Consider the following 16,390-nt stretch of genomic DNA (forward strand, 5'->3'; position numbering starts at 1 on the left):
GCCTAGTTACGCCCACTGCAGGGCAAAGGCCTCTCCCATACTTCTCCAACTACCCCGGTCATGTACTAATTGTGGCCATGTTGTCCCCGCAAACGTCTTAATGTCATCCGCCCACCTAACTTTCTGCCGCCCCCTGCTACGCTTCCCTTCCCTTGGAATCCAGTCCGTAACCCTTAATGACCATCGGTTATCTCCCCTCCTCATTACATGTCCGGCCCATGTCCATTTATTTTTCTTTATTTCAACTAAGATGTCATTTACCCGCGTTTGTTGCCTCACCCAACCTGCTCTTTTCTTATCCCTTAACGTTACACCGATCATTCTTCTTTCCATAGCTCGTTGCGTCGTCCTCAATTTCAGCAGAACCCTTTTCGTAAGCCTCCAGGTTTCTGCCCCATATGTGAGTACTGGTAACACATAGCTGTTATACACTTTCCTTTTGAGGGATAGTGGCAACCTGCTGTTCATTATTTGAGAATGCCTGCCAAACGCACCCCAGCCCATTCTTATTCTTCTGGTTATTTCAGTCTAATGATCCGGATCCGTGGTCACTACCTGCCCTAAGTAGATGTATTCCCTTACCACTTCCAGTGCCTCGCTACCTATCGTAAACTGCTGTTCTCTTCCGAGACTGTTAAACATTACTTTAGTTTTCTGCAGATTAATTTTCAAACCCACCCTTCTGCTTTGCCTCTCCAGGTCAGTGAGCATGCATTGCAATTGGTCTCCTGAGTTACTAAGCAAGGCAATATCATCAGCGAATCGCAAGTTGCTAAGGTATTCTCCATCAACTTTTATCCCCCATTCTTCCCACTCCAGGTCTCTGAATACCTCCTGTAAACATGCGGTGAATAGCATTGGAGATCGTATCTCCCTCTCTGACGCCTTTCTTTATTGGGATTTTGTTGCTTTCTTTGTGGAGGACTACGGTGGCTGTCGAGCCGCTATAGATATCTTCCAGTATTTTTACATATGGCTCATCTACACCCTGATTCCGTAATGCCTCCATGACTGCTGAGGTTTCGACTGAATCAAACGCTTTCTCGTAATCAATGAAAGCTATATATAAGGGTTGGTTATATTCTGCACATTTTTCTATCACCTTATTGATAGTGTGAATATGGTCTATTGTTGAGTAGCCTTTACGGAATCCTGCCTGGTCCTTTGGTTGACAGAAGTCTAAGGTGTTCCTGATTCTATTTGCGATTACCTTAGTAAATACTTTGTAGGCGACGGACAGTAAGCTGATCGGTCTATAATTTTTCAAGTCTTTGGCGTCCCCTTTCTTATGGATTAGGATTATGTTAGCGTTCTTCCAAGATTCCAGTACGCTCGAGGTTATGAGGCATTGCGTATACAGGGTGGCCAGTTTCTCTAGAATAATCTGACCACCATCCTTCAACAAATCTGCTGTTACCTGATCCTCCCCAGCTGCCTTCCCCCTTTGCATACCTCCTAAGGCTTTCTTTACTTCTTCTGGCGTTACCTGCGGGATTTCGAATTCCTCTAGGCTATTTTCTCTTCCACGATCGTCGTGGGTGCCACTGGTACTATATAAATCTCTGTAGAACTCCTCAGCCACTTGAACTATCTCATCCATATTAGTAACGATATTGCCGGCTTTGTCTCTCAACGCACACATCTGATTCTTGCCTATTCCTAGTTTCTTCTTCACTGTTTTTAGGCTTCCTCCGTTCCTGAGAGCCTGTTCAATTCTATCCATATTATAGTTCCTGATGTCCGCTGTCTTACGCTTGTTGATTAACTTAGAAAGTTCTGCCAGTTCTATTCTAGCTGTAGGGTTAGAGGCTTTCATACATTGGCGTTTCTTGATCATATCTTTTGTCTCCTGCGATAGCTTACTGGTTTCCTGTCTAACGGCGTTACCACCGACTTCTATTGCGCACTCCTTAATGATGCCCATGAGATTGTCGTTCATTGCTTCAACACTAACGGCCTCTTCCTGAGTTAAAGCCGAATACCTGTTCTGTAGCTTGATGCGGAATTCCTCTAGTTGCCCTCTTACCGCTAACTCATTGATTGGCTTCTTGTGTACCAGTTTCTTCCGTTGCCTCCTCAAGTCCAGGCTAATTCGAGTTCTTACCATCCTATGGTCACTGCAGCGTACCTTGCCGAGCACGTCTACATCTTGTATGATGCCAGGGTTCGCGCAGAGTATGAAGTCGATTTCATTTCTAGTCTCACCATTCGGGCTCCTCCACGTCCACTTTCGACTAACCCGCTTGCGGAAAAAGGTATTCATTATCCGCATATTATTCTGTTCTGCAAACTCTACTAATAACTCTCCTCTGCTATTCCTAGAGCCTATGCCATATTCCCCCACTGACTTGTCTCCAGCCTGCTTCTTGCCTACCCTGGCATTGAAGTCGCCCATCAGTATAGTGTATTTTGTTTTGACTTTACCCATCGCCAATTCCACGTCTTCATAAAAGCTTTCGACTTCCTGGTCATCATGACTGCATGTAGGGGCATAGACTTGTACCACCTTCAATTTGTACCTCTTATTAAGTTTCACAACAAGACCTGCCACCCTCTCGTTAATGCTATAGAATTCCTCTATGTTACCAGCTATTTCCTTATCAAAGTCCATCATGCGCGTAGGGTACAGGAATCCTAAGCCATTATGTGTGATGTGCAATTCTTTTCTCATTGTTCACTGCAACATATCCTGTGAAAGTACTGTGTCCCAGGAGCATACGAAAATATGGCTGATATTATAGGGCTTGTACAGATTGGGCAGTCAGACGATGGAACGAATAGTGAACTTAGTTGTAACGATGAATTAGGAGCCAACGTTTCAGTGGGCGAGTAAAAGAAAGAAGAAAGGTTTTGTAAGCGCTTTGACAGTAATTCTTGTATACTGTCAGGTATACTCGTGCCATAGTATTTACAAGGGTTCTACTAAAGTTTAGTTGCGACATTGCACTCAGGTACCCGATGGAGAAATACACCTTTAACACGTTTAAAGCCGCCGCTTCTTTTAAAAGCCAGGATCACTAATGCTGTCAATTGGGGTGGTGGTCACTTTGGCCAATCTCAAAGGCGGTGCGTTGCCACATAGACTGGCACCTCGCTACTGAATAGTTCAGAAATGAATAAACAAACTTAGTGTAAGAAAAAAAAAGACCGACAGAATCAAAAGATTCTGTCAGAAGTGGGATTCGAACCCACGCCCGGAAGACCGGACTGCGACCTGAACGCAGCGCCTTGGACCGCTCGGCCATCCTGACAATTTTTTTTTCTTTATTGCCGACTTCGACGTTCTAAATCATGGTTTACAAAGGATAAAACATGTGAGCCACACTTCGGTCAACACAGTACTAAAATCTTTTCAACATCGCCAATTCATCAAATACAGAGATCCATTGCGGTGGATCAGGCAGCGCTTTGAAACCGTCTCTCACACACACAACACTCTCAATGAAATTTTCCCGAGTCGGTCGAGCAATAATGTCTCCGTTTTGGAATTGCAGTCTAGTTTTCCACATTGCGTGGAGGCTCAGGACCATAATAAGGTCATACGGGACATCCTCGGTGTTATCAATCGGTAAGAAGCGTATTCCATATGGGTCTAAGGGTAAGTGTTTTTTCAATGTTCTCTGCAGAACATCCCAGTGAAGATGGCGTCCCAGCAGTCTAGGAATGCATGTTCTATTGTTTCCGGTTTTTTGCATAATAAGCAGTCGGTGGTCCAGGGGATGAATATACCCTTTTCATGAAGCCAGGTCTTAACGGGAAGTGTGTTTGTGTGTAATTTGAAGAAGAAAGATTTAGCTGACGGCCGTATTGGCATTTTTTTCACTCTCTTTAAGACATCTTGTCCTGGGCCTCCACGGTGTGGAAGACGGTACAAAGGTTCAGGGAACATCGTGTCTACGAGATCTCTGTATAGTTTTTTCCTTGTAACGGTTGACAGGTTTAGCTGTGAAAAACGTACATTCAACATCCTATATGACCATACCACTTCACGCAGGTAACCAGTCACAGCTCCTGGCATGTTGTGAACAGTCGAAACAATGAATCCTGGAATTTGTCTACAGAGCCGTACCTGTATCACTGTTCGGAGAAACGGATCTTTTTGATCCCGTAAAAACACAAAACGTGACACGACTTGTCGCAGAAACAAATGAGCTAGACCAAGCCCACCTTTCTTGACAGGGAGGAACAACTCGGCCATCCTGACAAGCTGCCGACTTTCGCAGGCTAGCTGGACGTCAAGAGATAGATATCTCGCTTGGAGAAGAACAATTTTCACGAATTACCCTTTAAAGATGCTCACAAATGTTTCTGCTGATCGAACACATCACGACACATGAGACACGTATTCTTTTTCAGGGACCCTGAAATGCTAATTTTTTTCTTAAATCTGAGGAACACGCTCAAAGGATAGCGATGCCTTTCAAGGAAGCTATTTCGGAAGTAGTGAAAAAAGAAAAGAAAGAGAGTTTTCGCGAACGGATATCTGAATGCCATGTGTACTTTCCCGGTTCCCGCTCAATTCAGTGGTTCCTCAGCTGGGGCGGAGCTGATAACACTTCCTTGCCTCTCACTCCTTTCTTTTCTTTTTGTGGTGCACACGTTCGTAACGCGGGGGTTCTGATTGGTCCGACAAAGGCGTCCGACTGTGACAAGTGAGCGCTGATAGGACGGCTGCATGGCACTGATAAGTACCTTAAAGGGGTACTGACACATTTTCTCTCTCTCTCTGTCTACATATTGGGAATGTTGCCGTACGGTGTTCAAAAAGTGTTAACAGCGCCACCTTGGTTACCGTTAGCCGCTCTCCAAGCCAAGCATAAGGGCGTATTCCTGGTTTTCGTTAGTAAAAGACACGGGGAATTACACGTGTCAGTGAATGACACGAAAGCTTAGGTGTGCGCATTACGTTACAGGTATATGGCGGCAATAAGAAGCAGAAGACGTGCCCGAGAACGCGGGCACGTCTTTCTTAAGGTTATCATCATCATCATCATCATCATCATCATCATCATCATCATCATCATCATCATCATCATCATCATCATCATCATCATCATCATCATCATCAAAGTACAGGACGAGAGAGAAGAAGCTGGGAGAGTGGCTTGAAGTGTAAATTATCTTGCATATGATTCCTTTATTTAATTTTTTTTGCTAGGCTGTCAACACTGTCTTAGGCGGTGCGTTATTTTTTTAAATTATCAGCAGTTTCTTTGTACTTTCATTTATATTTTTATTCTCGCAGTACCACCAAATTCTTGGCCTATTCCACACAATGCGCTTAAGCCACATCTGGACGAAATCATCATTATCACCAAGGCGTCAGGCTAAACCTGTGTCTGAAGGACCGATATGGAAGGATATCGTCGTTGGAGTAATACAGGAAATTAGGCGTGAATGAGATTTTATTGGGTGGTCTTTCGGACAAGTCGAGAACCTTGGCGGCAGCGAGAATGACTAGTGCAGTCGGCGCCCGTCGAGCGGAGCCACGGGTCGATGCGATGGGGTGCCTGTACGTGTCCTCCTCGGCCGCCGCTTATTTATTTATTTATTTATTTATTTATTTATTTCATAATACTGTGAGCCTTTCTCAGGCTCTGACAGGAGTGGAATGAACAATAGGTAGTACAAGAGGTTTTGGTGTTCTGGAACATGAATGAAAAGACACATAGGTTACATAAATAATCGAATCAAAAGTGTGCAGAGCTGTAGAATCATACAATTCATGACTCATAATCAAGAAAGCTATGACTACAACGAATTTACAGAAGGGACTGCTCTTCAAAGAAATACATTCGCAACAACGTTCGCAACAAAAGCATCAAGCGACACATCATTCACAATATGGTGGTATTCCATAGTTCTATGGATCGAGGAAGAAATGAAAATTTGTATAAATCACATCTAGCAGCAAATGGTCGTATGCACATGTCGTGGTTGATTCTTTTGGAGTGGTGGTGAGGTGGCTTTAGGTACGCATCTTTAGTTATGCTGATGCAATAAACATATAACAGGCAAATAAATTTCATACATGCAGTTAGTCGTCGGCATACTAACGGCGAGATGCTAGCCCTTTTACGGAGACGTGTTACGCTATCGTAGCGGGAGTAACGGGAACAAATAAAACGGAGTGCTAGGCTTTGAATTCTTCCAAGTTTCGTTTTGAGATAACACTGATGGGAGTTCCAAACTATGGCGCTGTACTCAAGAATGGGTCTTATTATAGCCTTATAGGAGTTTAGTTTTACGTGCGGGGGTGCAGCTGACAATTTTCGTCGGGTCAATCCAAATTGTCGGTATGCTTTTGTACATATGTTATCTATGTGGGATTCCCAACTCAATTTTTCAGTAAATGTTACCCCAAGTATTTTACTTCATTATTACGCGTCACAGCAGATCCTGATAAAAGGTAAGTAAAATAGATGGGCTACAACAGGGGTGTTTGCCTAGCAGCACTAGTTCTAGGTTGTAGCGGTAGGGTTAAGCAGGTCGGTACTATGGCGAAACGGGGAAGCCAGCAATTCTCGTTGTCTTCACTTTCACAAGCACTATGCCCAGTGCCTTCAGTACAATCACTCCCCGCCGAAAGAGGAGCCATCCTGGCGACCTAAGGGTAGGAGAACACAGGGGGGTCATGGCACTGCTTCAGCCGGGAGACGTGGACAATTTCCTGGCCGTGACGACGCTGGTCGGAAGGCGGTTCCATTGGCTCGACAAGGTAGTTGATCGCGGATGTTTGTTTCAGTACCCGATAAGGACCGTGGTACTTGGAGATCAGCTTGGAGGAAAGGCCTGGAGGGGTGGAGGGCACCCACAACCAGACCAGCGAGCCAGGAGCAAAGCACGTAGCCGTAGTGGATGAATCGTGGCGATGCTTTTGGCGCCACTGGTCCTGGGATGTGAACGAAAGGGCGAGCTGGCGACGTTCTTCGGCGTAAGCAGCCGCTCTAGAAACAGTCGTCCACTCCGAAGCGTCCGGCCGGTAAGGTAAAATCGTGTCCATAGTACATGAAGGTTCGTGCCCGTACGGGAGAAAAAAAAAAGGAGAGAACCCAATGGTGCTTTGCGTTGCGGTATTGTAGGCATAGGTGACGAAAGGCAGAATGCGATCCCAATTCGAGTGGTCAGATGAAATATACATGGACAACATGTCGCCAAGGGTGCGCTTGAAACGCTCAGTCATCCCATTAGCTTGAGGATGATATGCCGTGGTGGTGCGGTGAATGATGCGACACTCCTTTAGCAATGCTGAAATGACGTTGGAGAGGAATACGTGACCGCGGTCGCTGAGTAATTCTCGAGGAGCTCCATGGCGTAAAATCAGGTGTTCAAGGATAAAACTGGCGACGTCTTTTGCTGTGGCAGATGCAAGGGCTGAAGTTTCAGCGTACCGCGTAAGGTGGTCGATAGCAACGATAACCCAGCGGTTGCTGCTTGGAGTGTTGGGAAGCGGATCGTATAAGTCAATGCCGACGCGGTCGAACGCGCGCGCGGGGCATGGTAAGGGTTGCAAGGGGCCGGAGGCATGTTGAATTGGCGTCTTACGTCGTTGGCATGTGAGGCATGACCGGACATACTGGTGAACGAAACGGTACATACCGCGCCAGTAGTACCGAAGCTGGAGGCGAGCGTATGTCTAATACGTCAGCGTGGGCGCATTGTGGGTCGTCGTGGAACATAGCGCAGATGTCGGAGCGGAGGTGTCGGGGTATAACAAGCAACCACTTGCGGCCGCTCGAATTGTGGTTGCGTCGGTACAGAAAGTTATCCCGAATGATGAAGTGCGCGGCTTGACGACGGAGCGTCCGAGAGGTCAGCGGTGGCGACTGTCTAGACAGGAAGTCAATAAGCGAAGAGATCCATGGGTCCTTGCGCTGCTCTGATGGCATGTCGGAAATATTGAGGGCGAAGGCACCGCAGGTGGAAATAGACGAGTGGACAGGACCAGAGGGTAGGGGTGACCGGGATAGAGCGTCTGCGTCTGAATGTTTTCGGGCTGAGCGATAAACAACGCGGATGTCGTACTCTTGTAGGCGTAATGCCCAACGGGCGAGCGAACCGGTTGGATCTTTTAGTGAAGATAACCAGCATGGGGCATGATGGTCGGTCACGATGTCAAATGGACGCCTGTACACATAAGGACGAAATTTTCCTATAGCCCAAATGATGGCGAGACATTCCTTCTCAGTAACAGAGTAGTTCGCCTCGGCTTTGGTAAGGGTGCTGCTGGCATACGCGACGACGTACTCTTCGAAGCCGTCCTTGCGTTGTGCAAGAACAGCGCCGAGCCCGACACCGCTAGCGTCTGTATGGATTTCAATTGGAGCCGAGGGATCGAAGAGTCGCAGTACTGGAGGAGAGGTGAGAACGCGTCGCAGTTCTTGGAATGCGTCATCGCACGCCGTGGTCCAGGCTGACAGGTCAGAACTTCCGGTGAGAAGCTGCGTCAGGGGGGCGATGATAGAGGCAAAGTTACGGATGAAGCGTCGGAAATATGAGCAAAGGCCGATGAAGCTGCGAAGCTCTTTCATGGTGGTTGGTTTAGGAAACTCGGATACGGCGCTAAGTTTCGTGGGGTCCGGGAGGATACCGTCCTTTGAAACTACGTGGCCAAGAATAGTAAGCGTGCGAGCGCCAAAGTGGCATTTCTTCAGATTTAGTTGCAGGCCTGCAGTGGAGAGACACGCAAGGACTTGCTCAAGGCGGCGGAGGTGCGACGGAAAGTCGGTGGAAAAAACCGCAATGTCATCTAAATAACAGAGGCACGTTTTCCACTTCAGCCCTCGAAGAACGGTGTCCACCATTTGCTCGAAAGTGGCAGGCGCGTCGCAGAGGCCGAACGGCATGACGGTAAATTCATATAGCCCATCAGGTGTTACAAAAGCTGTCTTTTGGCGATCGGCCTCGGCCATTGGCACTTGCCAGTACCCGGAGCGCAGATCCAACGAGGAAAAGAATTGCGCTCTCTGCAGACTGTCCAAGGCATCGTAGATGCGCGGCAAAGGATATACATCTTTGCGCGTTATTCTGTTAAGGCGGTGATAGTCGACGCAGAACCGAATGGAGCCATCTTTTTTTTAACGAGGACAACCGGAGATGCCCATGGACTGTTAGAGGGCTGGATGATGCCACGCTGTAGCATGTCGTCAACGTGCTGGTCGATGATACGGCGTTCAGCAGCACACGCACGATATGGACGCTGGCGCAATGGTGTTTGTTGACCAGTGTCGATAAGGTGAACGAGTGCGGACGCTCGGCCCAAGGATGGTTGGTGAATGTCAAATGAGGCACGAAAACGCTGGAGCAGCTTGATGATTTCGGTGAGCTGCGCAGATGTGAGTTCTGCGTCGACGGCACGAGCGAAGACGTCTACAGGGGCATCGGTCGCGGCGGGAGGAGTTACGGCACAAATAGGAAGTGATGCCGTATCACCAAACATGGTGGCCGGGAGAACGCTATGGAAAGCTTCAGCGGTACCCAGGCACTCGCCGCGGAGTAGGGATGATGGGCAGGCGGACGGATTGCACGCGTAAAGGGCAGCAGAACCTCCCCAAAAAGTGACGACAGCAAACGGAAGCAGAAAGTTCCGGCGGCGCGCACAAGTGGCCGACGGCGTAAACAGATCAGATGAGTTCGCAGCAGATTGACATAACACAGGGATGAGAGCGGCGAAAAAAGGTTCGATATTGATGTCAGAGGCGGCAACAATTTTAGGAGGATAATGGTCGTCAGGGTCAAATCACGGCACTGATAACGTAAGTTCGGCACGAGCGCAGTCGATAAGAGCTTGACTGACAGATAGGAAATTCCATCCAAGGATAACGTCGTGCGAAGAACGAGGAAGGACGACAAATTCGATAACGTACATAACGCTTTCAATGACGACCCGGGCTGTGCACGACGCTGAAGGCTGAATGCGATGCGATGTTGCTGTACGCAGAGAAAGAGAAGTAAGGGGAATGGTCACTTTGTTCAAATTGCGGCAAAGCTTTTCACTTATAATAGAAACGGCGGCTCCGGTGTCGATAAGTGCATGTACGGTGACGCCGTCTACGGACAGTTCAATTTCGTTCGCCGGGCCAGAATGAGGCCTTGAAATGTTCGACTTGAACGCAGTTCTTGCCTCTGGAACTGCGACTGTTAGTTTTCCTCTCGGGCTGGGCTGGGTCGGCGAACCATCGGGGGAATGGATCGGCGACGTGGGGAAGATGACCGGCGTGAATCGAAGGGGTGGCGATTGTAGGACGAGTCCGGATGAAGGTTAGGTGGGTCCTGACGTGGAAGTCGAGCAGGCCTGTAGCTTGAGGCACCCCCACCGTCATGTAAACTGTGGTTGCGACGGCGGCAGAATCGTGCTACGTGGCCTGGAAAATGGCAGTAATAGCATATTGGCCGGTTATCAGGTGTACGCCACGGGTTGGCAACAGGGGTTCCAGCGGCCGAGTAAGGGACGGCAATCGGACGCGAAGGTGGCGGCGGCACATGGAAGGTGCCGGTGGTCCTGCAGGCATCAGGAGCAGGAGGAACGTAAGGGCGGGCGACAACGTCAGCGTAAGTTAGCGGTCCAGCTGCAGGCTGTGGAGGAGGCGCAGATGGTAACGCCGCGGCAACTTGCGTCTGAATGACGTGACGAAGCGAAGGAGCCAACGTTGTCGACGGCTCGGGTGTGCTGTTCGCCAGAGAGAGTTGGCGTGCCACTTCCTGACGAATGAAGTGCTTGATCTCCGCCATTAAAGCAGAGATGTCGGCAGCGCCGCGACCGAAATCCAACGGAGATAGATCCGTGGTGTCCTGCTGAGCAGCGCGTGTTGATGCACGCTGCTTGCGCAGCTCGTCGTACTGCTGACAGAGCTGTATGACCTCGGCAATCGTCCGGGGACTCTTCGCGACGAGCATCTGGAACGCGTGGTCATCGATGCCTTTCATAACGTGCTTGATCTTGTCTGCTTCATCCATAGATGTGTTGACGCGCTTGCAAAGCGATAGCACGTCTTCAATATAACTGGTGAAAGTCTCGTCCTGGCGTTGAACTCGGCCACGCAAGCGCTGCTCAGCGCGAAGCCGGCGAACGGCGGGACGGCCGAAGACCTCTGCCAAAGTTGTCGTGAAAGCCGACCAGGTGGTAAGATCGGTTTCATGATTGCGGAACCATAGGTTTGCCACGTCAGTCAAGTAAAAGATGACATTTGTGAGCTTGGCGCGGTCGTCCCACTTGTTATAGGCGCTTACACGGTCATATTCGGCGAGCCAGTCTTGCACGTCGTGTCATCTGTGCCGCTAAATATGGCCGGATCGCGCTGCCGGATGACACCAGAGCAAACGATGGGCGGGGGTGCGGGAGCAGCAGCCTGGGACGGTCCCGGTTCATTCATTGAAAGAGCTGATGGTAGCGTCCGACTGCGGAGTTCCAGGATGTCGAAGAGAAACCCAGCAGCTCCACCAAATACAACGGGGGTGTTTGCCTAGCAGCACTAGTTCTAGGTTGCAGCGGTAGGCTTAAGCAGGTCGGTACTGTGGCGAAACGAGGAAGCCAGCTATTCTCGTTGTCTTCACTTTCACAAGCATTATGCCCACTGCCCAGTGCCTTCAGTACAGGGCGTTTTTTTTCCTTGTTATGGTGACAGATGGCGTTTTGCTTACATTTATTTTCATATCCCAAGTTTGACACCAAGAATCAATGTCAGTAAGTGTTAGGTGCAAATTATTTTGGTCACCCTGGGAACGAACCGCCGTGTACACAACGCAGTCGTCTGCAAATAATCTCAGTGCAACATCTCGAGTAACACAGGAAAAAATGTCATTTATATAGATTTAAAAAAAGTGTAGGCCCTAATACTGATCCCTGTGGAACACCACAGAGCAAACGTCTAGGCTATTGGATTAGGCATTTTTTATTTCGACGTATTGAGTACGGCCTGAGAGGTAAGCTGCCATCCAGGAAACTATGTTTGAATTAATACCGATAATATTAATCTTCTCAATTAATTTACAATGTGGGACAGAATCAAAGGCATTTGCAAAGTCAACGAACACTGCATCCACTTGCAAACCAGAGTTAACAGCAGCCGCGAAGTGATGTGTAATTTCAAGTAATTGCGTAACTGTTGATAGTCCCTTCCTAAAGCCGTGCTGGTTTACATATAAATGCTTGTTGCTTTCCAGGTAGGTTATGACTGCTTTGTTAATTATGTGCTCCATTAACTTGCACGAAGAGCTGGTTAGTGATATAGGCCTATGCATGCTTACTAAGAGCCTATTTCCATTTTTTTAACACTGGGACCACTTTCGCACAAAGCCAGTCGGCGGGCACGGATGCTGTTTCTATGGATAAGGAGAAAATTTGTTGAAGAAGGGGAGACAGTTGTTGCGCGTATCGCTTTAGAAAAGCATGGGGTAATCCGTCGGTCCCAGGCGATTTCTTTTCATCAAGCTGTAGCAATAAGTTAAGAATGCCGCATTCCGTTATGTGCAAGGTCAGACATGCGGGACTGGTATTCCGCTTGATTGAATTCTGAGGCAGAAGCACGGGGGAACACAGACTGGAAATAGCGATTAAAGGCGTTCGCGATACAGTTTGCGTCACCTGTAACCGCTCCATCTATTTCCATTTGGTCGATCGAAGCCCCCGGTTTTGCCAGGTAACGCCAGAACTCTCCTGGCTCTTGTGTCATAAAATTGGTCAGCGTATTTGGGAAGAAGTTGCTTCTTGCTGAAGAAATTTCTGCTCTGATCATTTGCGAAAGTTCATTTATAGCATCGACGTGGGTTTTCGTTTTACGCATTCTTTGTAACTTTCTTTTGAGGTGGATAATGCTACGTGTCATCCAAGGTGTCTTCCTATTTAATCGCTTTTTTATTGATGGGATCAATTTTTCTTCAGCGCGCACGGTGGGTTTCCGCACCTTGCAGGTTTCCGCAGAACTACTACGTCAAACACTTGCTTTTGCTTCGTGTTGTAGAGAAATTTGACTTCGCCCTGCCATCTGCTAGCCGCCTGGTTAGCTCAGACGGCAGGCGGTTATATCACCACAGCACTGTACATATCATTCTTACGCCATCTGTATGTCTGTATGTCTGTTTCAGTTGTCAAAGAATGGCAATAAAGAAAAAAAAAAGCCTGGTTAGCTCAGATGGTAGAGCGGCTGCCCTGCAAAGGTGGTGGTCCCGGGTTCGAGTCCCGGACCAGGACGCATTTTTCTTCAGCTATGAAGCGTTTCTTTAGAGGAACCCGTATGGGTTTCCTTTGTAGCAATAGCTACGTACGGGTGGATGTCCGATTTTCTCTTTATTCATTACTTCTCTCCACCTTGCGGGTTTCCGCAGAACTACTACGTCAAAAAAAATTTTTGTACAAAATTTTCAAAAAAACTTAAAAATTCTCGGCGCCAACCGTGAAAACGCGCTAGTGTCACTGCTCGCGCGCTCATCGTAGTCGTCTTCTGCCACAGCTGGTTCTGTTGCCGCTCATCATTCCAGCGTAGAATTCGCTTCTCTTCTGTCGTCGTAATTGGGAAGCCGCGTCTACGGGGGTATGAGCCATTGATTAGGGGGGTGTGAGCCATTCAACAGCTGCGTTATCGATGAGGCGGACACGTATGGTTCGTACACCCAAAGAACAACATGCGTACGAGGAACACCGGAAGGTCCAGCTACGAGAACGTAAACGGCGCCGGCGCGAAACGGCCACGGACGAAGAACGTTCCCGCGATGCTGAACGAAAACGACAATCGCGAGCGCGGGCACCTCCGAACGAGCAACGACGGCGAGACGGTGCATCTTTATGGAACGCACCGTGAAACAGGAGTGGGTGAACGTGTTCAACCCCTGGGCCGTGTCGGTCCCAACCATTCCACTCGGTGACGATGGAATGGCAGCGAAAGTTGACGACAGTCAAGCTCTCAAACGAAAAGCAAAGCGCTTTCACTGCCATTCCATCTTCACAGAGTGGAATGGTTGTCATTTTTGTGAGCACGCTCCTTACCCTTTAGACCAGTTGTAAGTTCCGCAGAGAACCAAAGAAAAAATTTACATCGTTCGGGTTTGTAATGGGGTATGTAGCCATGCATACTCTCCAGAGCGACCACCTCGGTAAACCAATGGGCCTGTTCGTCGACGTTGCATGTTCTAGTCAGGAGAAGCCAATCAACTGCAGAGAAAAACTTGAAAAGGCGAACATTGTCACCACACTTTAAAGCATGAGGCGTCGCGACGATTTTATCGTCCTTGGACTTTATACGGGACCTCACGTCAACGCCGACAGTATAAATGCGCTGGAGTGTCCATATAATTCCTATCGCAATAAAAAAACTTTGGGACTCTTGAGTCTTTTGCCCATAGACTCAAGAACTCACCAGAAGCACCATTTGTGGGAGCTAGGACTTCTCTATTTAGTCGTCACAATGGAATTCCGGTCGGTGCACCGCTGCGAGAGTGGGGTGAGGGAGGAAAGTCAGTCAGGTTAGTCGAGTTCGTCAGAACTTGTTCCGGTCTTTGCGAGGAAGGTGCATTTTTTTGGAGACGGCGTCATACTGCCAGTAGCAGGGGGAGACGAGGTTGAGTTGACGGGGCGCCGCGCTAGCTAGAGTTTGAACTTCTTGCCGTAGAGAGGTGATAGTGTCCACTTGGCGAGAAGTGCCTCGAGCGTTGTCGCGGCTGAGACACAAGTTTCTCTCGCGCAAGTGGGGCACTTCATTGCTCGAAAATGATATGACTTCCATCGCGTTGAGGAGGAGTTTACGCAGGCAGACAAGATCCTCGCGCGCGACAGAAGACGGCGCGCTTCCTCTCCGCTTCCCTCCCTTTCGCGCGCGAGATTGAGCCCCGATCGCCGGCTAACGCTCACACACCTTCACTCGCGCGTACAGTATACGGCGCGCGGCGGGGATTTCATCGTCCTTGGTCGTTATACGGAACGTCACGGTGAAGGCAGAAATGCGCCTAGAGTGTCCCTATAATTGATATTGCAATAATAATATATTTGCATATAACAAGATAACCGTGCTGTGCAGAAAAGCGAAAAGCCGTACGCAAACGCACCTGCCCAGCCCGCAGTCCAAAATTACTTCAACTTGGAGTATATCTGTCAGCACTCATTTAAAAGCCAGTGCCTTGAACTGTCATCGTCGGGACGTTCTCCCTGCGAAAGCACTGGCTCCACACCGAGGCTTTCCCCCGCTGTTCGATAACTGTTCAACACTTCATGTTGCTATCTTACCGTTGAAGTATGGCCGGTGTTTTCATACGCAAAATACGATGAGCAGGAGGGCGCAACGAGATACAGTGGTCGGATGATATAGCGTTATCACTCTTCTGTAGGGGAGAGGCGGTAGAAGCGATAAGTACAGGGGTATCTTTAACTACGCCTGAGCTGAGCAGTGAACGAAACCCGTCACATGCAGTGCCATTGTATGCATGCACAATGAGTCGTAATCTGATAGCCACCTCATCCAGCCCCGGACACCGGGGGGGCCAGTTTCGTGTCCCGCCAATCACAAGGAGCGCTGCGTGCAAAAATGTACACTGCTGCCTATGCCGAGCCCCAAAAACTTTTCTAGCAAAAAATTTCATCGGATATAGCATGAAAACAAGTAAGGATTAGCGTTTTATAACTTTGCGAATATGGAGGGATACGCAGAGCGGCTATCGCGACTTAGGCGATCGCGCGCACAAACAAGCCGAGTCTATAGTCGAGCCAGTTCTGGCTGTGTTCTCGCCGTGTGCGAATTCACGCCCTCACCCCTTTTTTTTACTGTCGTTTGGATGAGAAATGCGGGACGCGCCATTTACTGGTGCTATCAGTGCTTTGTGAGAACGCAAGCGAAGCGCAAGTTGGAGCTACGCTGCGCAAGCGACCGAATACTGCGAACATCTACAGGTAAGATAACACGTTGCTCGTTTGAGGCTTGATTTTCACTTTGTGCAGGCTACATGTGCGGTTTCTATTTCTACAGTGTGTGTGCCACTGCTGAATTAAAAATAATCTGTACTGAGCTCTAACAAACAGTTCTGATACGTTAAAGGCTCTGAGAGCGGTTATTTAATTACGGAACTTATGTCTGTCTTTATTCTGTAAGGAAGAGTAAGAAGTGTTTTCAATACGGTGAACGCAATGTAAGATCGCAAATCATCTCACAATAACACAGCGATGGACGTGGAAAAGTCAACTGTGACCGATAGAATACGTTTCGACGTTCGGAGGCTGGGGGGGGGGGGGTACATTGCGGTTCAGTAATTCATTTGTGGCTGCTGCCGTATGCTGGTTGTGTTTCGGGAGGTTGTTTCGTTTCATTAACGACATACGAGATGATGTCTACATTTCGCGGAGTTTATATGTGCCCTGAAAGTTGCACAAGACAAAACAACACTTATTGCTGTGTTTTGTATATTCAGT

The 16,390-nt window shown here is 48.4% G+C and overlaps 1 protein-coding gene and 2 non-coding genes across 5 annotated transcripts in view; 2 read left to right on the plus strand and 1 right to left on the minus strand.

The window, feature by feature from the left end:
* Positions 1–3,167: 3,167 nt before the first annotated feature.
* On the minus strand, positions 3,168–3,251 carry TRNAL-CAG (transfer RNA leucine (anticodon CAG)). The gene has a single exon. It is a non-coding gene; the product is annotated as a tRNA-Leu (tRNA).
* Positions 3,252–13,115: 9,864 nt separating this feature from the next.
* TRNAC-GCA (transfer RNA cysteine (anticodon GCA)) lies at positions 13,116–13,192 on the plus strand. The gene has a single exon. It is a non-coding gene; the product is annotated as a tRNA-Cys (tRNA).
* Positions 13,193–15,751: 2,559 nt separating this feature from the next.
* The window catches only part of LOC135904172 (multidrug resistance-associated protein 1-like), a 116,465-nt gene continuing 115,826 nt past the window's right edge, over positions 15,752–16,390 (plus strand). For 2 of the 3 annotated variants that reach the window (XM_065434784.1, XM_065434786.1), the window contains exon 1: positions 15,752–15,874. The gene's annotated coding sequence lies outside the window, so the exon portion shown is untranslated. The remainder of the gene's footprint in view (positions 15,875–16,390) is intronic. The other variant, XM_065434785.2, reaches the window with a different exon arrangement.

This window comes from Dermacentor albipictus, chromosome 10 (genome assembly GCF_038994185.2).
Source record: "Dermacentor albipictus isolate Rhodes 1998 colony chromosome 10, USDA_Dalb.pri_finalv2, whole genome shotgun sequence".
NCBI classification, from domain to species: Eukaryota; Metazoa; Arthropoda; class Arachnida; order Ixodida; family Ixodidae; genus Dermacentor; species Dermacentor albipictus.